At 45.1% G+C, this 22,732-nt stretch overlaps 10 non-coding genes across 10 annotated transcripts; all 10 read right to left on the bottom strand.

Annotated features, from left to right (window-relative positions):
• Nucleotides 1–1,830: 1,830 nt before the first annotated feature.
• trnal-caa (transfer RNA leucine (anticodon CAA)) lies at nt 1,831–1,949 on the bottom strand. The gene is made up of 2 exons: nt 1,912–1,949; nt 1,831–1,876 (listed from the first exon to the last, which is right to left on the bottom strand). It is a non-coding gene; the product is annotated as a tRNA-Leu (tRNA).
• Nucleotides 1,950–4,084: 2,135 nt separating this feature from the next.
• Nucleotides 4,085–4,203, bottom strand: trnal-caa (transfer RNA leucine (anticodon CAA)). The gene is made up of 2 exons: nt 4,166–4,203; nt 4,085–4,130 (listed from the first exon to the last, which is right to left on the bottom strand). It is a non-coding gene; the product is annotated as a tRNA-Leu (tRNA).
• Nucleotides 4,204–6,338: 2,135 nt separating this feature from the next.
• trnal-caa (transfer RNA leucine (anticodon CAA)) lies at nt 6,339–6,457 on the bottom strand. Its single transcript has 2 exons — nt 6,420–6,457; nt 6,339–6,384 (listed from the first exon to the last, which is right to left on the bottom strand). It is a non-coding gene; the product is annotated as a tRNA-Leu (tRNA).
• Nucleotides 6,458–8,591: 2,134 nt separating this feature from the next.
• Nucleotides 8,592–8,710, bottom strand: trnal-caa (transfer RNA leucine (anticodon CAA)). The gene is made up of 2 exons: nt 8,673–8,710; nt 8,592–8,637 (listed from the first exon to the last, which is right to left on the bottom strand). It is a non-coding gene; the product is annotated as a tRNA-Leu (tRNA).
• A 2,135-nt stretch (nt 8,711–10,845) lies between these two features.
• On the bottom strand, nt 10,846–10,964 carry trnal-caa (transfer RNA leucine (anticodon CAA)). The gene is made up of 2 exons: nt 10,927–10,964; nt 10,846–10,891 (listed from the first exon to the last, which is right to left on the bottom strand). It is a non-coding gene; the product is annotated as a tRNA-Leu (tRNA).
• Nucleotides 10,965–13,098: 2,134 nt separating this feature from the next.
• On the bottom strand, nt 13,099–13,217 carry trnal-caa (transfer RNA leucine (anticodon CAA)). Its single transcript has 2 exons — nt 13,180–13,217; nt 13,099–13,144 (listed from the first exon to the last, which is right to left on the bottom strand). It is a non-coding gene; the product is annotated as a tRNA-Leu (tRNA).
• A 2,134-nt stretch (nt 13,218–15,351) lies between these two features.
• Nucleotides 15,352–15,470, bottom strand: trnal-caa (transfer RNA leucine (anticodon CAA)). The gene is made up of 2 exons: nt 15,433–15,470; nt 15,352–15,397 (listed from the first exon to the last, which is right to left on the bottom strand). It is a non-coding gene; the product is annotated as a tRNA-Leu (tRNA).
• A 2,135-nt stretch (nt 15,471–17,605) lies between these two features.
• On the bottom strand, nt 17,606–17,725 carry trnal-caa (transfer RNA leucine (anticodon CAA)). Its single transcript has 2 exons — nt 17,687–17,725; nt 17,606–17,651 (listed from the first exon to the last, which is right to left on the bottom strand). It is a non-coding gene; the product is annotated as a tRNA-Leu (tRNA).
• A 2,135-nt stretch (nt 17,726–19,860) lies between these two features.
• trnal-caa (transfer RNA leucine (anticodon CAA)) lies at nt 19,861–19,979 on the bottom strand. Its single transcript has 2 exons — nt 19,942–19,979; nt 19,861–19,906 (listed from the first exon to the last, which is right to left on the bottom strand). It is a non-coding gene; the product is annotated as a tRNA-Leu (tRNA).
• Nucleotides 19,980–22,114: 2,135 nt separating this feature from the next.
• On the bottom strand, nt 22,115–22,233 carry trnal-caa (transfer RNA leucine (anticodon CAA)). Its single transcript has 2 exons — nt 22,196–22,233; nt 22,115–22,160 (listed from the first exon to the last, which is right to left on the bottom strand). It is a non-coding gene; the product is annotated as a tRNA-Leu (tRNA).
• Between the last annotated feature and the right edge of the window lie 499 nt (nt 22,234–22,732).

Below are 22,732 nucleotides of genomic sequence, written 5' to 3'. Positions count from 1 at the left end.
TGGAGGAATGGCAAACGGTGAGCATGATACAAATTGACTTCAAGACGACATAGATAGCCTAGCAGAATGGGCAGACAAGTGGCAAATGGAATTTCATATCAACAAGTGTGAGGTGATGCATTTTGGCAGAAAGGATGGGCTGAGCTCATATAGACTTAATGGCACAGTTGGAAAGAGTGTGCAAGGACAGAGGAACCTGGGGGTGCATGTGCATAGATTTATGAAGGTTGCAGGACATATTGAGAGTGTGGGCAGCAAAACATAGAGGATCTTGGGCTTCTTAAATAGAATCATTGAGTACAAAAGCAGCAAAGTTATGCTGAACCTTTATAAATCTCTGGTCAGGCCACAACAGGAGTATTGCGTACACTTTTGGTCATCAGGCTTTAGGTTGGATGTGAGAGGTTACAGAGGAGATTGACCAGAATGGTTCCAGGGATGAGCGATTTTAGCTGCAAGGTTAGGTTGCAGAAGCTGGGGTTGTTCTCAGAGGAGCAACGGAAATTGCGGAGAGATTTGATTGAGGTGTAAAGATTATGACCGTTTGAGATAAGGCAGGCAAAGAAAACGTGTTGCCAGTAGCTGATGGTACAAGGACTAGGGGACACAGATCGAAGGTTTTGGGCAAGAGATGTATGGGGAATATGAGGAAGAACATTTTTACCCAGCTACTGGTAATGAGCTGGAACTCGCTGCCTTTGAGGGTGTTGGAAGCAGAGACAATGAATGATTTCAAAAGAAAATTGGATGGGCACTTGAAGGAAATAAACTTTCAGGTCTAGAGCAATGGGACTGAGTGGATTGTTCTATGGAGAGCCGGCATACGCTGGATGGGCAGAATGGCCTCCTTCTGTGCCGCAAATGACTCTATGACTCGAAGACCATTTGTTAATCATACTTGACTTATCAGGCCGTGCCGGCAAGGAAATTCATCGTTCCAGCACTGCAAACAACAATCAGACACACATCTTTCATGCAACAACTTGCATTTTGCATCCTTTTCCCATAAACTTTTTCTTGCTCAACTTGACCAAAGACAAGCAACACAGCTGCCATTCAAAGCCAAGGCCTTCTCATATAACCACAATCCAATAATGGTTCCAAGCAGGACATTTCAGCCTCTCATTCCCATGCCTTTCTTTGCATCACAATATATTATTGCGACAAGTGCTAATTGGAGCCCTGCTGCCAAGAAAATCACCAGGATCTCCCTACCTTTGTGAGGGCAAACAAGGCACTGTGCAGGTACTGTGCGCTTGGCCATCAACATTCGTGTGAATATTGCAATCTGAGAGAGCCAGCCTCCAAAGGCATCAAGTCTGGCAATGTCGAAGTGCTGATGAGGAAAGAGCTTGGCTGTGGTGCCCCTTCTTCAGGGAAAATGTTAGCCCGGCAAATAGGATTGGAAGGAATTGTCGAAGTAAGAGAGTAGAATTGAGTGGGGTTTTGGTGTGCAAGAAGTGCGATTCTTTGAGCGTGTTGTCCTGTTTGTGAAAAGCAGCAGTGCGTGCAGTGGGATTGCAAGTCATAATGCTAGAAAGCAATGAGGAATGCAGCAAGGAGGTGGGGCAAAAGATAATTTAGTCAGAGTGCTGGCATTGGAGTGTGGGAAATGGTTGATGGCAGAAGTGTGATTTGAAGCATTATGTGGAAGGACAGGCTTAGGATTTGTGAGGTTTCCTGAGGAAAGGCCATGTTTGTGGAGCTGTGTCTTGTGTTTGTTGGCAAATGGCAGTAGGATTGAAGTAATTGAAGGAGGCACGTGCAAATTGCAGGCAAGCTGAGCAGGCAGTGTGATGCTGTGAGGTTTTGTGTGGATGAAAAAAGTGATGTCAGGAGTGGGATTTGAACCCACGCCCCTTAAGAGAGACCAGAATTCCAGAGCCACAAGAGAGGAAAGGACAAACACTCATTGAGTCTGGCGCCTTAGACCACTCGGCCATCCTGACAGCTGGTTGTGTCTGTATTGGAAAGTGTGCTCCAAATGTTTACACTAACTGCTGGATAACATTTGTTCCTTCTGTGCAAACACAAACCAGAAACAGGCAGTCTCAGCTTGGATCAAAAATATTGCTTTCAGGACACAAAACAGCTCATCATGGTCAATCGTTACTTTTCACACTGGAGGATGGTAGACAGTGGTGTTGCGTAAGGGTCAGTCATAGGACTAGCGGTGTTTTTTTTGGAGATGTAGAAATAACTTGGATATTGCAACTGAGCAGAAGATTTCAAAATTTGCCAATCATACCAATCTTGGAGGAATGGCAAACGGTGAGCATGATACAAATTGACTTCAAGACGACATAGATAGCCTAGCAGAATGGGCAGACAAGTGGCAAATGGAATTTCATATCAACAAGTGTGAGGTGATGCATTTTGGCAGAAAGGATGGGCTGAGCTCATATAGACTTAATGGCACAGTTGGAAAGAGTGTGCAAGGACAGAGGAACCTGGGGGTGCATGTGCATAGATTTATGAAGGTTGCAGGACATATTGAGAGTGTGGGCAGCAAAACATAGAGGATCTTGGGCTTCTTAAATAGAATCATTGAGTACAAAAGCAGCAAAGTTATGCTGAACCTTTATAAATCTCTGGTCAGGCCACAACAGGAGTATTGCATACACTTTTGGTCATCAGGCTTTAGGTTGGATGTGAGAGGTTACAGAGGAGATTGACCAGAATGGTTCCAGGGATGAGCGATTTTAGCTGCAAGGTTAGGTTGCAGAAGCTGGGGTTGTTCTCAGAGGAGCAACGGAAATTGCGGAGAGATTTGATTGAGGTGTAAAGATTATGACCGTTTGAGATAAGGCAGGCAAAGAAAACGTGTTGCCAGTAGCTGATGGTACAAGGACTAGGGGACACAGATCGAAGGTTTTGGGCAAGAGATGTATGGGGAATATGAGGAAGAACATTTTTACCCAGCTACTGGTAATGAGCTGGAACTCGCTGCCTTTGAGGGTGTTGGAAGCAGAGACAATGAATGATTTCAAAAGAAAATTGGATGGGCACTTGAAGGAAATAAACTTTCAGGTCTAGAGCAATGGGACTGAGTGGATTGTTCTATGGAGAGCCGGCATACGCTGGATGGGCAGAATGGCCTCCTTCTGTGCCGCAAATGACTCTATGACTCGAAGACCATTTGTTAATCATACTTGACTTATCAGGCCGTGCCGGCAAGGAAATTCATCGTTCCAGCACTGCAAACAACAATCAGACACACATCTTTCGTGCAACAACTTGCATTTTGCATCCTTTTCCCATACACTTTTTCTTGCTCAACTTGACCAAAGACAAGCAACACAGCTGCCATTCAAAGCCAAGGCCTTCTAATATAACCACAATCCAATAATGGTTCCAAGCAGGACATTTCAGCCTCTCATTCCCATGCCTTTCTTTGCAGCACAATATATTATTGCGACAAGTGCTAATTGGAGCCCTGCTGCCAAGAAAATCACCAGGATCTCCCTACCTTTGTGAGGGCAAACAAGGCACTGTGCAGGTACTGTGCGCTTGGCCATCAACATTCGTGTGAACATTGCAATCTGAGAGAGCCAGCCTCCAAAGGCATCAAGTCTGGCAATGTCGAAGTGCTGATGAGGAAAGAGCTTGGCTGTGGTGCCCCTTCTTCAGGGAAAATGTTAGCCCGGCAAATAGGATTGGAAGGAATTGTCGAAGTAAGAGAGTAGAATTGAGTGGGGTTTTGGTGTGCAAGAAGTGCGATTCTTTGAGCGTGTTGTCCTGTTTGTGAAAAGCAGCAGTGCGTGCAGTGGGATTGCAAGTCATAATGCTAGAAAGCAATGAGGAATGCAGCAAGGAGGTGGGGCAAAAGATAATTTAGTCAGAGTGCTGGCATTGGAGTGTGGGAAATGGTTGATGGCAGAAGTGTGATTTGAAGCATTATGTGGAAGGACAGGCTTAGGATTTGTGAGGTTTCCTGAGGAAAGGCCATGTTTGTGGAGCTGTGCCTTGTGTTTGTTGGCAAATGGCAGTAGGATTGAAGTAATTGAAGGAGGCACGTGCAAATTGCAGGCAAGCTGAGCAGGCAGTGTGATGCTGTGAGGTTTTGTGTGGATGAAAAAAGTGATGTCAGGAGTGGGATTTGAACCCACGCCCCTTAAGAGAGACCAGAATTCCAGAGCCACAAGAGAGGCAAGGACAAACACTCCTTGAGTCTGGCGCCTTAGACCACTCGGCCATCCTGACAGCTGGTTGTATCTGTATTGGAAAGTGTGCTCCAAATGTTTACACTAACTGCTGTATAACATTTGTTCCTTCTGTGCAAACACAAACCAGAAACAGGCAGTCTCAGCTTGGATCAAAAATATTGCTTTCAGGACACAAAACAGCTCATCATGGTCAATCGTTACTTTTCACACTGGAGGATGGTAGACAGTGGTGTTGCGCAAGGGTCAGTCATAGGACTAGCGGTGTTTTTTTTGGAGATGTAGAAATAACTTGGATATTGCAACTGAGCAGAAGATTTCAAAATTTGCCAATCATACCAAACTTGGAGGAATGGCAAACGGTGAGCATGATACAAATTGACTTCAAGACGACATAGATAGCCTAGCAGAATGGGCAGACAAGTGGCAAATGGAATTTCATATCAACAAGTGTGAGGTGATGCATTTTGGCAGAAAGGATGGGCTGAGCTCATATAGACTTAATGGCACAGTTGGAAAGAGTGTGCAAGGACAGAGGAACCTGGGGGTGCATGTGCATAGATTTATGAAGGTTGCAGGACATATTGAGAGTGTGGGCAGCAAAACATAGAGGATCTTGGGCTTCTTAAATAGAATCATTGAGTACAAAAGCAGCAAAGTTATGCTGAACCTTTATAAATCTCTGGTCAGGCCACAACAGGAGTATTGCGTACACTTTTGGTCATCAGGCTTTAGGTTGGATGTGAGAGGTTACAGAGGAGATTGACCAGAATGGTTCCAGGGATGAGCGATTTTAGCTGCAAGGTTAGGTTGCAGAAGCTGGGGTTGTTCTCAGAGGAGCAACGGAAATTGCGGAGAGATTTGATTGAGGTGTAAAGATTATGACCGTTTGAGATAAGGCAGGCAAAGAAAACGTGTTGCCAGTAGCTGATGGTACAAGGACTAGGGGACACAGATCGAAGGTTTTGGGCAAGAGATGTATGGGGAATATGAGGAAGAACATTTTTACCCAGCTACTGGTAATGAGCTGGAACTCGCTGCCTTTGAGGGTGTTGGAAGCAGAGACAATGAATGATTTCAAAAGAAAATTGGATGGGCACTTGAAGGAAATAAACTTTCAGGTCTAGAGCAATGGGACTGAGTGGATTGTTCTATGGAGAGCCGGCATACGCTGGATGGGCAGAATGGCCTCCTTCTGTGCCGCAAATGACTCTATGACTCGAAGACCATTTGTTAAACATACTTGATTTATCGGGCCGTGCCGGCAAGGAAATTCATCGTTCCAGCACTGCAAACAACAATCAGACACACATCTTTCATGCAACAACTTGCATTTTGCATCCTTTTCCCATAAACTTTTTCTTGCTCAACTTGACCAAAGACAAGCAACACAGCTGCCATTCAAAGCCAAGGCCTTCTCATATAACCACAATCCAATAATGGTTCCAAGCAGGACATTTCAGCCTCTCATTCCCATGCCTTTCTTTGCATCACAATATATTATTGCGACAAGTGCTAATTGGAGCCCTGCTGCCAAGAAAATCACCAGGATCTCCCTACCTTTTTGAGGGCAAACAAGGCACTGTGCAGGTACTGTGCGCTTGGCCATCAACATTCGTGTGAATATTGCAATCTGAGAGAGCCAGCCTCCAAAGGCATCAAGTCTGGCAATGTCGAAGTGCTGATGAGGAAAGAGCTTGGCTGTGGTGCCCCTTCTTCAGGGAAAATGTTAGCCCGGCAAATAGGATTGGAAGGAATTGTCGAAGTAAGAGAGTCGAATTGAGTGGGGTTTTGGTGTGCAAGAAGTGCGATTCTTTGAGCGTGTTGTCCTGTTTGTGAAAAGCAGCAGTGCGTGCAGTGGGATTGCAAGTCATAATGCTAGAAAGCAATGAGGAATGCAGCAAGGAGGTGGGGCAAAAGATAATTTAGTCAGAGTGCTGGCATTGGAGTGTGGGAAATGGTTGATGGCAGAAGTGTGATTTGAAGCATTATGTGGAAGGACAGGCTTAGGATTTGTGAGGTTTCCTGAGGAAAGGCCATGTTTGTGGAGCTGTGTCTTGTGTTTGTTGGCAAATGGCAGTAGGATTGAAGTAATTGAAGGAGGCACGTGCAAATTGCAGGCAAGCTGAGCAGGCAGTGTGATGCTGTGAGGTTTTGTGTGGATGAAAAAAGTGATGTCAGGAGTGGGATTTGAACCCACGCCCCTTAAGAGAGACCAGAATTCCAGAGCCACAAAAGAGGCAAGGACAAACACTCATTGAGTCTGGCGCCTTAGACCACTCGGCCATCCTGACAGCTGGTTGCGTCTGTATTGGAAAGTGTGCTCCAAATGTTTACACTAACTGCTGGATAACATTTGTTCCTTCTGTGCAAACACAAACCAGAAACAGGCAGTCTCAGCTTGGATCAAAAATATTGCTTTCAGGACACAAAACAGCTCATCATGGTCAATCGTTACTTTTCACACTGGAGGATGGTAGACAGTGGTGTTGCGCAAGGGTCAGTCATAGGACTAGCGGTGTTTTTTTTGGAGATGTAGAAATAACTTGGATATTGCAACTGAGCAGAAGATTTCAAAATTTGCCAATCATACCAAACTTGGAGGAATGGCAAACGGTGAGCATGATACAAATTGACTTCAAGAGGACATAGATAGCCTAGCAGAATGGGCAGACAAGTGGCAAATGGAATTTCATATCAACAAGTGTGAGGTGATGCATTTTGGCAGAAAGGATGGGCTGAGCTCATATAGACTTAATGGCACAGTTGGAAAGAGTGTGCAAGGACAGAGGAACCTGGGGGTGCATGTGCATAGATTTATGAAGGTTGCAGGACATATTGAGAGTGTGGGCAGCAAAACATAGAGGATCTTGGGCTTCTTAAATAGAATCATTGAGTACAAAAGCAGCAAAGTTATGCTGAACCTTTATAAATCTCTGGTCAGGCCACAACAGGAGTATTGCGTACACTTTTGGTCATCAGGCTTTAGGTTGGATGTGAGAGGTTACAGAGGAGATTGACCAGAATGGTTCCAGGGATGAGCGATTTTAGCTGCAAGGTTAGGTTGCAGAAGCTGGGGTTGTTCTCAGAGGAGCAACGGAAATTGCGGAGAGATTTGATTGAGGTGTAAAGATTATGACCGTTTGAGATAAGGCAGGCAAAGAAAACGTGTTGCCAGTAGCTGATGGTACAAGGACTAGGGGACACAGATCGAAAGTTTTGGGCAAGAGATGTATGGGGAATATGAGGAAGAACATTTTTACCCAGCTACTGGTAATGAGCTGGAACTCGCTGCCTTTGAGGGTGTTGGAAGCAGAGACAATGAATGATTTCAAAAGAAAATTGGATGGGCACTTGAAGGAAATAAACTTTCAGGTCTAGAGCAATGGGACTGAGTGGATTGTTCTATGGAGAGCCGGCATACGCTGGATGGGCAGAATGGCCTCCTTCTGTGCCGCAAATGACTCTATGACTCGAAGACCATTTGTTAAACATACTTGATTTATCAGGCCGTGCCGGCAAGGAAATTCATCGTTCCAGCACTGCAAACAACAATCAGACACACATCTTTCGTGCAACAACTTGCATTTTGCATCCTTTTCCCATACACTTTTTCTTGCTCAACTTGACCAAAGACAAGCAACACAGCTGCCATTCAAAGCCAAGGCCTTCTCATATAACCACAATCCAATAATGGTTCCAAGCAGGACATTTCAGCCTCTCATTCCCATGCCTTTCTTTGCATCACAATATATTATTGCGACAAGTGCTAATTGGAGCCCTGCTGCCAAGAAAATCACCAGGATCTCCCTACCTTTGTGAGGGCAAACAAGGCACTGTGCAGGTACTGTGCGCTTGGCCATCAACATTCGTGTGAACATTGCAATCTGAGAGAGCCAGCCTCCAAAGGCATCAAGTCTGGCAATGTCGAAGTGCTGATGAGGAAAGAGCTTGGCTGTGGTGCCCCTTCTTCAGGGAAAATGTTAGCCCGGCAAATAGGATTGGAAGGAATTGTCGAAGTAAGAGAGTCGAATTGAGTGGGGTTTTGGTGTGCAAGAAGTGCGATTCTTTGAGCGTGTTGTCCTGTTTGTGAAAAGCAGCAGTGCGTGCAGTGGGATTGCAAGTCATAATGCTAGAAAGCAATGAGGAATGCAGCAAGGAGGTGGGGCAAAAGATAATTTAGTCAGAGTGCTGGCATTGGAGTGTGGGAAATGGTTGATGGCAGAAGTGTGATTTGAAGCATTATGTGGAAGGACAGGCTTAGGATTTGTGAGGTTTCCTGAGGAAAGGCCATGTTTGTGGAGCTGTGTCTTGTGTTTGTTGGCAAATGGCAGTAGGATTGAAGTAATTGAAGGAGGCACGTGCAAATTGCAGGCAAGTTGAGCAGGCAGTGTGATGCTGTGAGGTTTTGTGTGGATAAAAAGGTGATGTCAGGAGTGGGATTTGAACCCACGCCCCTTAAGAGAGACCAGAATTCCAGAGCCACAAGAGAGGCAAGGACAAACACTCCTTGAGTCTGGCGCCTTAGACCACTTGGCCATCCTGACAGCTGGTTGTTTCTGTATTGGAAAGTGTGCTCCAAATGTTTACACTAACTGCTGTATAACATTTGTTCCTTCTGTGCAAACACAAACCAGAAACAGGCAGTCTCAGCTTGGATCAAAAATATTGCTTTCAGGACACAAAACAGCTCATCATGGTCAATCGTTACTTTTCACACTGGAGGATGGTAGACAGTGGTGTTGCGCAAGGGTCAGTCATAGGACTAGCGGTGTTTTTTTTGGAGATGTAGAAATAACTTGGATATTGCAACTGAGCAGAAGATTTCAAAATTTGCCAATCATACCAAACTTGGAGGAATGGCAAACGGTGAGCATGATACAAATTGACTTCAAGAGGACATAGATAGCCTAGCAGAATGGGCAGACAAGTGGCAAATGGAATTTCATATCAACAAGTGTGAGGTGATGCATTTTGGCAGAAAGGATGGGCTGAGCTCATATAGACTTAATGGCACAGTTGGAAAGAGTGTGCAAGGACAGAGGAACCTGGGGGTGCATGTGCATAGATTTATGAAGGTTGCAGGACATATTGAGAGTGTGGGCAGCAAAACATAGAGGATCTTGGGCTTCTTAAATAGAATCATTGAGTACAAAAGCAGCAAAGTTATGCTGAACCTTTATAAATCTCTGGTCAGGCCACAACAGGAGTATTGCGTACACTTTTGGTCATCAGGCTTTAGGTTGGATGTGAGAGGTTACAGAGGAGATTGACCAGAATGGTTCCAGGGATGAGCGATTTTAGCTGCAAGGTTAGGTTGCAGAAGCTGGGGTTGTTCTCAGAGGAGCAACGGAAATTGCGGAGAGATTTGATTGAGGTGTAAAGATTATGACCGTTTGAGATAAGGCAGGCAAAGAAAACGTGTTGCCAGTAGCTGATGGTACAAGGACTAGGGGACACAGATCGAAAGTTTTGGGCAAGAGATGTATGGGGAATATGAGGAAGAACATTTTTACCCAGCTACTGGTAATGAGCTGGAACTCGCTGCCTTTGAGGGTGTTGGAAGCAGAGACAATGAATGATTTCAAAAGAAAATTGGATGGGCACTTGAAGGAAATAAACTTTCAGGTCTAGAGCAATGGGACTGAGTGGATTGTTCTATGGAGAGCCGGCATACGCTGGATGGGCAGAATGGCCTCCTTCTGTGCCGCAAATGACTCTATGACTCGAAGACCATTTGTTAATCATACTTGACTTATCAGGCCGTGCCGGCAAGGAAATTCATCGTTCCAGCACTGCAAACAACAATCAGACACACATCTTTCATGCAACAACTTGCATTTTGCATCCTTTTCCCATAAACTTTTTCTTGCTCAACTTGACCAAAGACAAGCAACACAGCTGCCATTCAAAGCCAAGGCCTTCTCATTTAACCACAATCCAATAATGGTTCCAAGCAGGACATTTCAGCCTCTCATTCCCATGCCTTTCTTTGCATCACAATATATTATTGCGACAAGTGCTAATTGGAGCCCTGCTGCCAAGAAAATCACCAGGATCTCCCTACCTTTGTGAGGGCAAACAAGGCACTGTGCAGGTACTGTGCGCTTGGCCATCAACATTCGTGTGAATATTGCAATCTGAGAGAGCCAGCCTCCAAAGGCATCAAGTCTGGCAATGTCGAAGTGCTGATGAGGAAAGAGCTTGGCTGTGGTGCCCCTTCTTCAGGGAAAATGTTAGCCCGGCAAATAGGATTGGAAGGAATTGTCGAAGTAAGAGAGTCGAATTGAGTGGGGTTTTGGTGTGCAAGAAGTGCGATTCTTTGAGCGTGTTGTCCTGTTTGTGAAAAGCAGCAGTGCGTGCAGTGGGATTGCAAGTCATAATGCTAGAAAGCAATGAGGAATGCAGCAAGGAGGTGGGGCAAAAGATAATTTAGTCAGAGTGCTGGCATTGGAGTGTGGGAAATGGTTGATGGCAGAAGTGTGATTTGAAGCATTATGTGGAAGGACAGGCTTAGGATTTGTGAGGTTTCCTGAGGAAAGGCCATGTTTGTGGAGCTGTGTCTTGTGTTTGTTGGCAAATGGCAGTAGGATTGAAGTAATTGAAGGAGGCACGTGCAAATTGCAGGCAAGCTGAGCAGGCAGTGTGATGCTGTGAGGTTTTGTGTGGATGAAAAAAGTGATGTCAGGAGTGGGATTTGAACCCACGCCCCTTAAGAGAGACCAGAATTCCAGAGCCACAAGAGAGGAAAGGACAAACACTCCTTGAGTCTGGCGCCTTAGACCACTCGGCCATCCTGACAGCTGGTTGTGTCTGTATTGGAAAGTGTGCTCCAAATGTTTACACTAACTGCTGTATAACATTTGTTCCTTCTGTGCAAACACAAACCAGAAACAGGCAGTCTCAGCTTGGATCAAAAATATTGCTTTCAGGACACAAAACAGCTCATCATGGTCAATCGTTACTTTTCACACTGGAGGATGGTAGACAGTGGTGTTGCGTAAGGGTCAGTCATAGGACTAGCGGTGTTTTTTTTGGAGATGTAGAAATAACTTGGATATTGCAACTGAGCAGAAGATTTCAAAATTTGCCAATCATACCAATCTTGGAGGAATGGCAAACGGTGAGCATGATACAAATTGACTTCAAGACGACATAGATAGCCTAGCAGAATGGGCAGACAAGTGGCAAATGGAATTTCATATCAACAAGTGTGAGGTGATGCATTTTGGCAGAAAGGATGGGCTGAGCTCATATAGACTTAATGGCACAGTTGGAAAGAGTGTGCAAGGACAGAGGAACCTGGGGGTGCATGTGCATAGATTTATGAAGGTTGCAGGACATATTGAGAGTGTGGGCAGCAAAACATAGAGGATCTTGGGCTTCTTAAATAGAATCATTGAGTACAAAAGCAGCAAAGTTATGCTGAACCTTTATAAATCTCTGGTCAGGCCACAACAGGAGTATTGCATACACTTTTGGTCATCAGGCTTTAGGTTGGATGTGAGAGGTTACAGAGGAGATTGACCAGAATGGTTCCAGGGATGAGCGATTTTAGCTGCAAGGTTAGGTTGCAGAAGCTGGGGTTGTTCTCAGAGGAGCAACGGAAATTGCGGAGAGATTTGATTGAGGTGTAAAGATTATGACCGTTTGAGATAAGGCAGGCAAAGAAAACGTGTTGCCAGTAGCTGATGGTACAAGGACTAGGGGACACAGATCGAAGGTTTTGGGCAAGAGATGTATGGGGAATATGAGGAAGAACATTTTTACCCAGCTACTGGTAATGAGCTGGAACTCGCTGCCTTTGAGGGTGTTGGAAGCAGAGACAATGAATGATTTCAAAAGAAAATTGGATGGGCACTTGAAGGAAATAAACTTTCAGGTCTAGAGCAATGGGACTGAGTGGATTGTTCTATGGAGAGCCGGCATACGCTGGATGGGCAGAATGGCCTCCTTCTGTGCCGCAAATGACTCTATGACTCGAAGACCATTTGTTAATCATACTTGACTTATCAGGCCGTGCCGGCAAGGAAATTCATCGTTCCAGCACTGCAAACAACAATCAGACACACATCTTTTGTGCAACAACTTGCATTTTGCATCCTTTTCCCATACACTTTTTCTTGCTCAACTTGACCAAAGACAAGCAACACAGCTGCCATTCAAAGCCAAGGCCTTCTAATATAACCACAATCCAATAATGGTTCCAAGCAGGACATTTCAGCCTCTCATTCCCATGCCTTTCTTTGCATCACAATATATTATTGCGACAAGTGCTAATTGGAGCCCTGCTGCCAAGAAAATCACCAGGATCTCCCTACCTTTTTGAGGGCAAACAAGGCACTGTGCAGGTACTGTGCGCTTGGCCATCAACATTCGTGTGAACATTGCAATCTGAGAGAGCCAGCCTCCAAAGGCATCAAGTCTGGCAATGTCGAAGTGCTGATGAGGAAAGAGCTTGGCTGTGGTGCCCCTTCTTCAGGGAAAATGTTAGCCCGGCAAATAGGATTGGAAGGAATTGTCGAAGTAAGAGAGTCGAATTGAGTGGGGTTTTGGTGTGCAAGAAGTGCGATTCTTTGAGCGTGTTGTCCTGTTTGTGAAAAGCAGCAGTGCGTGCAGTGGGATTGCAAGTCATAATGCTAGAAAGCAATGAGGAATGCAGCAAGGAGGTGGGGCAAAAGATAATTTAGTCAGAGTGCTGGCATTGGAGTGTGGGAAATGGTTGATGGCAGAAGTGTGATTTGAAGCATTATGTGGAAGGACAGGCTTAGGATTTGTGAGGTTTCCTGAGGAAAGGCCATGTTTGTGGAGCTGTGCCTTGTGTTTGTTGGCAAATGGCAGTAGGATTGAAGTAATTGAAGGAGGCACGTGCAAATTGCAGGCAAGTTGAGCAGGCAGTGTGATGCTGTGAGGTTTTGTGTGGATAAAAAGGTGATGTCAGGAGTGGGATTTGAACCCACGCCCCTTAAGAGAGACCAGAATTCCAGAGCCACAAGAGAGGCAAGGACAAACACTCCTTGAGTCTGGCGCCTTAGACCACTCGGCCATCCTGACAGCTGGTTGTTTCTGTATTGGAAAGTGTGCTCCAAATGTTTACACTAACTGCTGTATAACATTTGTTCCTTCTGTGCAAACACAAACCAGAAACAGGCAGTCTCAGCTTGGATCAAAAATATTGCTTTCAGGACACAAAACAGCTCATCATGGTCAATCGTTACTTTTCACACTGGAGGATGGTAGACAGTGGTGTTGCGCAAGGGTCAGTCATAGGACTAGCGGTGTTTTTTTTGGAGATGTAGAAATAACTTGGATATTGCAACTGAGCAGAAGATTTCAAAATTTGCCAATCATACCAAACTTGGAGGAATGGCAAACGGTGAGCATGATACAAATTGACTTCAAGAGGACATAGATAGCCTAGCAGAATGGGCAGACAAGTGGCAAATGGAATTTCATATCAACAAGTGTGAGGTGATGCATTTTGGCAGAAAGGATGGGCTGAGCTCATATAGACTTAATGGCACAGTTGGAAAGAGTGTGCAAGGACAGAGGAACCTGGGGGTGCATGTGCATAGATTTATGAAGGTTGCAGGACATATTGAGAGTGTGGGCAGCAAAACATAGAGGATCTTGGGCTTCTTAAATAGAATCATTGAGTACAAAAGCAGCAAAGTTATGCTGAACCTTTATAAATCTCTGGTCAGGCCACAACAGGAGTATTGCGTACACTTTTGGTCATCAGGCTTTAGGTTGGATGTGAGAGGTTACAGAGGAGATTGACCAGAATGGTTCCAGGGATGAGCGATTTTAGCTGCAAGGTTAGGTTGCAGAAGCTGGGGTTGTTCTCAGAGGAGCAACGGAAATTGCGGAGAGATTTGATTGAGGTGTAAAGATTATGACCGTTTGAGATAAGGCAGGCAAAGAAAACGTGTTGCCAGTAGCTGATGGTACAAGGACTAGGGGACACAGATCGAAAGTTTTGGGCAAGAGATGTATGGGGAATATGAGGAAGAACATTTTTACCCAGCTACTGGTAATGAGCTGGAACTCGCTGCCTTTGAGGGTGTTGGAAGCAGAGACAATGAATGATTTCAAAAGAAAATTGGATGGGCACTTGAAGGAAATAAACTTTCAGGTCTAGAGCAATGGGACTGAGTGGATTGTTCTATGGAGAGCCGGCATACGCTGGATGGGCAGAATGGCCTCCTTCTGTGCCGCAAATGACTCTATGACTCGAAGACCATTTGTTAAACATACTTGATTTATCAGGCCGTGCCGGCAAGGAAATTCATCGTTCCAGCACTGCAAACAACAATCAGACACACATCTTTCGTGCAACAACTTGCATTTTGCATCCTTTTCCCATACACTTTTTCTTGCTCAACTTGACCAAAGACAAGCAACACAGCTGCCATTCAAAGCCAAGGCCTTCTCATATAACCACAATCCAATAATGGTTCCAAGCAGGACATTTCAGCCTCTCATTCCCATGCCTTTCTTTGCATCACAATATATTATTGCGACAAGTGCTAATTGGAGCCCTGCTGCCAAGAAAATCACCAGGATCTCCCTACCTTTGTGAGGGCAAACAAGGCACTGTGCAGGTACTGTGCGCTTGGCCATCAACATTCGTGTGAACATTGCAATCTGAGAGAGCCAGCCTCCAAAGGCATCAAGTCTGGCAATGTCGAAGTGCTGATGAGGAAAGAGCTTGGCTGTGGTGCCCCTTCTTCAGGGAAAATGTTAGCCCGGCAAATAGGATTGGAAGGAATTGTCGAAGTAAGAGAGTCGAATTGAGTGGGGTTTTGGTGTGCAAGAAGTGCGATTCTTTGAGCGTGTTGTCCTGTTTGTGAAAAGCAGCAGTGCGTGCAGTGGGATTGCAAGTCATAATGCTAGAAAGCAATGAGGAATGCAGCAAGGAGGTGGGGCAAAAGATAATTTAGTCAGAGTGCTGGCATTGGAGTGTGGGAAATGGTTGATGGCAGAAGTGTGATTTGAAGCATTATGTGGAAGGACAGGCTTAGGATTTGTGAGGTTTCCTGAGGAAAGGCCATGTTTGTGGAGCTGTGTCTTGTGTTTGTTGGCAAATGGCAGTAGGATTGAAGTAATTGAAGGAGGCACGTGCAAATTGCAGGCAAGTTGAGCAGGCAGTGTGATGCTGTGAGGTTTTGTGTGGATAAAAAGGTGAAGTCAGGAGTGGGATTTGAACCCACGCCCCTTAAGAGAGACCAGAATTCCAGAGCCACAAGAGAGGCAAGGACAAACACTCCTTGAGTCTGGCGCCTTAGACCACTCGGCCATCCTGACAGCTGGTTGTTTCTGTATTGGAAAGTGTGCTCCAAATGTTTACACTAACTGCTGTATAACATTTGTTCCTTCTGTGCAAACACAAACCAGAAACAGGCAGTCTCAGCTTGGATCAAAAATATTGCTTTCAGGACACAAAACAGCTCATCATGGTCAATCGTTACTTTTCACACTGGAGGATGGTAGACAGTGGTGTTGCGCAAGGGTCAGTCATAGGACTAGCGGTGTTTTTTTTGGAGATGTAGAAATAACTTGGATATTGCAACTGAGCAGAAGATTTCAAAATTTGCCAATCATACCAAACTTGGAGGAATGGCAAACGGTGAGCATGATACAAATTGACTTCAAGAGGACATAGATAGCCTAGCAGAATGGGCAGACAAGTGGCAAATGGAATTTCATATCAACAAGTGTGAGGTGATGCATTTTGGCAGAAAGGATGGGCTGAGCTCATATAGACTTAATGGCACAGTTGGAAAGAGTGTGCAAGGACAGAGGAACCTGGGGGTGCATGTGCATAGATTTATGAAGGTTGCAGGACATATTGAGAGTGTGGGCAGCAAAACATAGAGGATCTTGGGCTTCTTAAATAGAATCATTGAGTACAAAAGCAGCAAAGTTATGCTGAACCTTTATAAATCTCTGGTCAGGCCACAACAGGAGTATTGCGTACACTTTTGGTCATCAGGCTTTAGGTTGGATGTGAGAGGTTACAGAGGAGATTGACCAGAATGGTTCCAGGGATGAGCGATTTTAGCTGCAAGGTTAGGTTGCAGAAGCTGGGGTTGTTCTCAGAGGAGCAACGGAAATTGCGGAGAGATTTGATTGAGGTGTAAAGATTATGACCGTTTGAGATAAGGCAGGCAAAGAAAACGTGTTGCCAGTAGCTGATGGTACAAGGACTAGGGGACACAGATCGAAAGTTTTGGGCAAGAGATGTATGGGGAATATGAGGAAGAACATTTTTACCCAGCTACTGGTAATGAGCTGGAACTCGCTGCCTTTGAGGGTGTTGGAAGCAGAGACAATGAATGATTTCAAAAGAAAATTGGATGGGCACTTGAAGGAAATAAACTTTCAGGTCTAGAGCAATGGGACTGAGTGGATTGTTCTATGGAGAGCCGGCATACGCTGGATGGGCAGAATGGCCTCCTTCTGTGCCGCAAATGACTCTATGACTCGAAGACCATTTGTTAAACATACTTGATTTATCAGGCCGTGCCGGCAAGGAAATTCATCGTTCCAGCACTGCAAACAACAATCAGACACACATCTTTCGTGCAACAACTTGCATTTTGCATCCTTTTCCCATACACTTTTTCTTGCTCAACTTGACCAAAGACAAGCAACACAGCTGCCATTCAAAGCCAAGGCCTTCTCATATAACCACAATCCAATAATGGTTCCAAGCAGGACATTTCAGCCTCTCATTCCCATGCCTTTCTTTGCATCACAATATATTATTGCGACAAGTGCTAATTGGAGCCCTGCTGCCAAGAAAATCACCAGGATCTCCCTACCTTTGTGAGGGCAAACAAGGCACTGTGCAGGTACTGTGCGCTTGGCCATCAACATTCGTGTGAACATTGCAATCTGAGAGAGCCAGCCTCCAAAGGCATCAAGTCTGGCAATGTCGAAGTGCTGATGAGGAAAGAGCTTGGCTGTGGTGCCCCTTCTTCAGGGAAAATGTTAGCCCGGCAAATAGGATTGGAAGGAATTGTCGAAGTAAGAGAGTAGAATTGAGTGGGGTTTTGGTGTGCAAGAAGTGCGATTCTTTGAGCGTGTTGTCCTGTTTGTGAAAAGCAGCAGTGCGTGCAGTGGGATTGCAAGTCATAATGCTAGAAAGCAATGAGGAATGCAGCAAGGAGGTGGGGCATAAAATAATTTAGTCAGAGTGCTGGCATTGGAGTGTGGGAAATGGTTGATGGCAGAAGTGTGATTTGAAGCATTATGTGGAAGGACAGGCTTAGGATTTGTGAGGTTTCCTGAGGAAAGGCCATGTTTGTGGAGCTGTGCCTTGTGTTTGTTGGCAAATGGCAGTCGGATTGAAGTAATTGAAGGAGGCACGTGCAAATTGCAGGCAAGCTGAGCAGGCAGTGTGATGCTGTGAGGTTTTGTGTGGATGAAAAAAGTGATGTCAGGAGTGGGATTTGAACCCACGCCCCTTAAGAGAGACCAGAATTCCAGAGCCACAAGAGAGGCAAGGACAAACACTCCTTGAGTCTGGTGCTTTAGACCACTTCGGCCATCCTGACAGCTGGTTGTGTCTGTATTGGAAAGTGTGCTCCAAATGTTTACACTAACTGCTGTATAACATTTGTTCCTTCTGTGCAAACACAAACCAGAAACAGGCAGTCTCAGCTTGGATCAAAAATATTGCTTTCAGGACACAAAACAGCTCATCATGGTCAATGGTTACTTTTCACACTGGAGGATGGTAGACACTGGTGTTGCGTAAGGGTCAGTCATAGGACTAGCGGTGTTTTTTTTGGAGATGTAGAAATAACTTGGATATTGCAACTGAGCAGAAGATTTCAAAATTTGCCAATCATACCAATCTTGGAGGAATGGCAAACGGTGAGCATGATACAAATTGACTTCAAGACGACATAGATAGCCTAGCAGAATGGGCAGACAAGTGGCAAATGGAATTTCATATCAACAAGTGTGAGGTGATGCATTTTGGCAGAAAGGATGGGCTGAGCTCATATAGACTTAATGGCACAGTTGGAAAGAGTGTGCAAGGACAGAGGAACCTGGGGGTGCATGTGCATAGATTTATGAAGGTTGCAGGACATATTGAGAGTGTGGGCAGCAAAACATAGAGGATCTTGGGCTTCTTAAATAGAATCATTGAGTACAAAAGCAGCAAAGTTATGCTGAACCTTTATAAATCTCTGGTCAGGCCACAACAGGAGTATTGCGTACACTTTTGGTCATCAGGCTTTAGGTTGGATGTGAGAGGTTACAGAGGAGATTGACCAGAATGGTTCCAGGGATGAGCGATTTTAGCTGCAAGGTTAGGTTGCAGAAGCTGGGGTTGTTCTCAGAGGAGCAACGGAAATTGCGGAGAGATTTGATTGAGGTGTAAAGATTATGACCGTTTGAGATAAGGCAGGCAAAGAAAACGTGTTGCCAGTAGCTGATGGTACAAGGACTAGGGGACACAGATCGAAGGTTTTGGGCAAGAGATGTATGGGGAATATGAGGAAGAACATTTTTACCCAGCTACTGGTAATGAGCTGGAACTCGCTGCCTTTGAGGGTGTTGGAAGCAGAGACAATGAATGATTTCAAAAGAAAATTGGATGGGCACTTGAAGGAAATAAACTTTCAGGTCTAGAGCAATGGGACTGAGTGGATTGTTCTATGGAGAGCCGGCATACGCTGGATGGGCAGAATGGCCTCCTTCTGTGCCGCAAATGACTCTATGACTCGAAGACCATTTGTTAATCATACTTGACTTATCAGGCCGTGCCGGCAAGGAAATTCATCGTTCCAGCACTGCAAACAACAATCAGACACACATCTTTCATGCAACAACTTGCATTTTGCATCCTTTTCCCATAAACTTTTTCTTGCTCAACTTGACCAAAGACAAGCAACACAGCTGCCATTCAAAGCCAAGGCCTTCTCATATAACCACAATCCAATAATGGTTCCAAGCAGGACATTTCAGCCTCTCATTCCCATGCCTTTCTTTGCATCACAATATATTATTGCGACAAGTGCTAATTGGAGCCCTGCTGCCAAGAAAATCACCAGGATCTCCCTACCTTTTTGAGGGCAAACAAGGCACTGTGCAGGTACTGTGCGCTTGGCCATCAACATTCGTGTGAATATTGCAATCTGAGAGAGCCAGCCTCCAAAGGCATCAAGTCTGGCAATGTCGAAGTGCTGATGAGGAAAGAGCTTGGCTGTGGTGCCCCTTCTTCAGGGAAAATGTTAGCCCGGCAAATAGGATTGGAAGGAATTGTCGAAGTAAGAGAGTCGAATTGAGTGGGGTTTTGGTGTGCAAGAAGTGCGATTCTTTGAGCGTGTTGTCCTGTTTGTGAAAAGCAGCAGTGCGTGCAGTGGGATTGCAAGTCATAATGCTAGAAAGCAATGAGGAATGCAGCAAGGAGGTGGGGCAAAAGATAATTTAGTCAGAGTGCTGGCATTGGAGTGTGGGAAATGGTTGATGGCAGAAGTGTGATTTGAAGCATTATGTGGAAGGACAGGCTTAGGATTTGTGAGGTTTCCTGAGGAAAGGCCATGTTTGTGGAGCTGTGTCTTGTGTTTGTTGGCAAATGGCAGTAGGATTGAAGTAATTGAAGGAGGCACGTGCAAATTGCAGGCAAGCTGAGCAGGCAGTGTGATGCTGTGAGGTTTTGTGTGGATGAAAAAAGTGATGTCAGGAGTGGGATTTGAACCCACGCCCCTTAAGAGAGACCAGAATTCCAGAGCCACAAAAGAGGCAAGGACAAACACTCCTTGAGTCTGGCGCCTTAGACCACTCGGCCATCCTGACAGCTGGTTGCGTCTGTATTGGAAAGTGTGCTCCAAATGTTTACACTAACTGCTGGATAACATTTGTTCCTTCTGTGCAAACACAAACCAGAAACAGGCAGTCTCAGCTTGGATCAAAAATATTGCTTTCAGGACACAAAACAGCTCATCATGGTCAATCGTTACTTTTCACACTGGAGGATGGTAGACAGTGGTGTTGCGCAAGGGTCAGTCATAGGACTAGCGGTGTTTTTTTTGGAGATGTAGAAATAACTTGGATATTGCAACTGAGCAGAAGATTTCAAAATTTGCCAATCATACCAAACTTGGAGGAATGGCAAACGGTGAGCATGATACAAATTGACTTCAAGACGACATAGATAGCCTAGCAGAATGGGCAGACAAGTGGCAAATGGAATTTCATATCAACAAGTGTGAGGTGATGCATTTTGGCAGAAAGGATGGGCTGAGCTCATATAGACTTAATGGCACAGTTGGAAAGAGTGTGCAAGGACAGAGGAACCTGGGGGTGCATGTGCATAGATTTATGAAGGTTGCAGGACATATTGAGAGTGTGGGCAGCAAAACATAGAGGATCTTGGGCTTCTTAAATAGAATCATTGAGTACAAAAGCAGCAAAGTTATGCTGAACCTTTATAAATCTCTGGTCAGGCCACAACAGGAGTATTGCGTACACTTTTGGTCATCAGGCTTTAGGTTGGATGTGAGAGGTTACAGAGGAGATTGACCAGAATGGTTCCAGGGATGAGCGATTTTAGCTGCAAGGTTAGGTTGCAGAAGCTGGGGTTGTTCTCAGAGGAGCAACGGAAATTGCGGAGAGATTTGATTGAGGTGTAAAGATTATGACCGTTTGAGATAAGGCAGGCAAAGAAAACGTGTTGCCAGTAGCTGATGGTACAAGGACTAGGGGACACAGATCGAAAGTTTTGGGCAAGAGATGTATGGGGAATATGAGGAAGAACATTTTTACCCAGCTACTGGTAATGAGCTGGAACTCGCTGCCTTTGAGGGTGTTGGAAGCAGAGACAATGAATGATTTCAAAAGAAAATTGGATGGGCACTTGAAGGAAATAAACTTTCAGGTCTAGAGCAATGGGACTGAGTGGATTGTTCTATGGAGAGCCGGCATACGCTGGATGGGCAGAATGGCCTCCTTCTGTGCCGCAAATGACTCTATGACTCGAAGACCATTTGTTAAACATACTTGATTTATCAGGCCGTGCCGGCAAGGAAATTCATCGTTCCAGCACTGCAAACAACAATCAGACACACATCTTTCGTGCAACAACTTGCATTTTGCATCCTTTTCCCATACACTTTTTCTTGCTCAACTTGACCAAAGACAAGCAACACAGCTGCCATTCAAAGCCAAGGCCTTCTCATATAACCACAATCCAATAATGGTTCCAAGCAGGACATTTCAGCCTCTCATTCCCATGCCTTTCTTTGCATCACAATATATTATTGCGACAAGTGCTAATTGGAGCCCTGCTGCCAAGAAAATCACCAGGATCTCCCTACCTTTGTGAGGGCAAACAAGGCACTGTGCAGGTACTGTGCGCTTGGCCATCAACATTCGTGTGAACATTGCAATCTGAGAGAGCCAGCCTCCAAAGGCATCAAGTCTGGCAATGTCGAAGTGCTGATGAGGAAAGAGCTTGGCTGTGGTGCCCCTTCTTCAGGGAAAATGTTAGCCCGGCAAATAGGATTGGAAGGAATTGTCGAAGTAAGAGAGTAGAATTGAGTGGGGTTTTGGTGTGCAAGAAGTGCGATTCTTTGAGCGTGTTGTCCTGTTTGTGAAAAGCAGCAGTGCGTGCAGTGGGATTGCAAGTCATAATGCTAGAAAGCAATGAGGAATGCAGCAAGGAGGTGGGGCATAAAATAATTTAGTCAGAGTGCTGGCATTGGAGTGTGGGAAATGGTTGATGGCAGAAGTGTGATTTGAAGCATTATGTGGAAGGACAGGCTTAGGATTTGTGAGGTTTCCTGAGGAAAGGCCATGTTTGTGGAGCTGTGCCTTGTGTTTGTTGGCAAATGGCAGTCGGATTGAAGTAATTGAAGGAGGCACGTGCAAATTGCAGGCAAGCTGAGCAGGCAGTGTGATGCTGTGAGGTTTTGTGTGGATGAAAAAAGTGATGTCAGGAGTGGGATTTGAACCCACGCCCCTTAAGAGAGACCAGAATTCCAGAGCCACAAGAGAGGCAAGGACAAACACTCCTTGAGTCTGGTGCTTTAGACCACTCGGCCATCCTGACAGCTGGTTGTGGCTGTATTGGAAAGTGTGCTCCAAATGTTTACACTAACTGCTGTATAACATTTGTTCCTTCTGTGCAAACACAAACCAGAAACAGGCAGTCTCAGCTTGGATCAAAAATATTGCTTTCAGGACACAAAACAGCTCATCATGGTCAATGGTTACTTTTCACACTGGAGGATGGTAGACACTGGTGTTGCGTAAGGGTCAGTCATAGGACTAGCGGTGTTTTTTTTGGAGATGTAGAAATAACTTGGATATTGCAACTGAGCAGAAGATTTCAAAATTTGCCAATCATACCAATCTTGGAGGAATGGCAAACGGTGAGCATGATACAAATTGACTTCAAGACGACATAGATAGCCTAGCAGAATGGGCAGACAAGTGGCAAATGGAATTTCATATCAACAAGTGTGAGGTGATGCATTTTGGCAGAAAGGATGGGCTGAGCTCATATAGACTTAATGGCACAGTTGGAAAGAGTGTGCAAGGACAGAGGA

This window comes from Heterodontus francisci, chromosome 23, assembly GCF_036365525.1.
Source record: "Heterodontus francisci isolate sHetFra1 chromosome 23, sHetFra1.hap1, whole genome shotgun sequence".
Classification (NCBI taxonomy): Eukaryota; Metazoa; Chordata; class Chondrichthyes; order Heterodontiformes; family Heterodontidae; genus Heterodontus; species Heterodontus francisci.
Note: the sequence above shows the minus strand (reverse complement) of the source record. Positions and strands in the feature narration are given on the sequence as shown.